Below are 1113 nucleotides of genomic sequence, written 5' to 3'. Positions count from 1 at the left end.
ATCAGTTCTTCCAGTGAATATTCAGGGTTGATTTCCCTTAGGATTGACTGGTTTGATCTCCTTACAAACAGTCCAAAGGACTCTCAAGTGTCTTCTCCAACACCACAGCTTGAAAGCATCAATTCTTCAGCCCTCAGCTTTCTTAATGGCCCAACATGTAAATCTGTTGACAACTCTTACACAACTACCTGAGAAACATAGCTTTCACTTATACAGACCTTTGTTGGTAAAGTGATGTCTCTGCTTTTTATTTTCTTATTTTTTATTTTTGCTATTTTTTTTTTATTTTTAGTATACATTTATTTTAATTGGAGGCTAGTTACTTTACAATATTGTATTGGTTTTGACATACATTGACATGAATCTGCCATGGGTATACATGTGTTTCCCTTCTGAACCTCCCCTCCCACCTCCCTCCCCATCCTATCCCTCTGGGTCATCCCAGTGCACCAGCCCAGAGCATCCTGTATCATGCATCGAACCTGGACTGGCAATTCATTTCACATATGATAATATACAGGTTTCAATGTCATTCTCCCAAATCATCCCACCCTTGCCCTCTCCCACAGAGTCCAAAAGACTGTTCTATACATCCGTGTCTCTTTTGCTGTCTCGAATACAGGTTTATCATTACCATCTGTCTAAATTCCATATATATGTGTTAGTATACTGTTCTGGTATTTTTCTTTCTGGCTTACTTCACTCTGTACAATAGGCTCCAGTTTCATCCACCTCATTAGAACTGATTCAAATGTATTATTTTTAAAGGTCGAGAAATACTCCATTGTGTATATGTACCACAGCTTTCTTATCCATTTGTCTGCTGATGGACATCTAGGTGGCTTCCATGTCCTGGCTATTATAAATAGTGCTGCGATGAACATTGGGGTACACGTGTCTCTTTCAATTCTGGTTTCCTTGGTGTGTATGCCCAGCAGTGGGATTGCTGGGTCATATAGCAGTTCTATTTCCAGTTTTTTAAGGAATCTCCACACTGTTCTCCATGGTGGCTGTATTAGTTTGCATTCCCACCAACAGTGTAAGAGGGTTCCTTTTTCTCCACACCTTCTCCAGCATTTATTGCTTGTAGATTTTTGGATAGCAGCCATTCTG

Source organism: Bison bison, unplaced genomic scaffold (assembly GCF_000754665.1).
Source record: "Bison bison bison isolate TAMUID 2011002044 unplaced genomic scaffold, Bison_UMD1.0 scf7180017864535, whole genome shotgun sequence".
In the NCBI taxonomy this organism is placed as follows: Eukaryota; Metazoa; Chordata; class Mammalia; order Artiodactyla; family Bovidae; genus Bison; species Bison bison.
Note: the sequence above shows the minus strand (reverse complement) of the source record.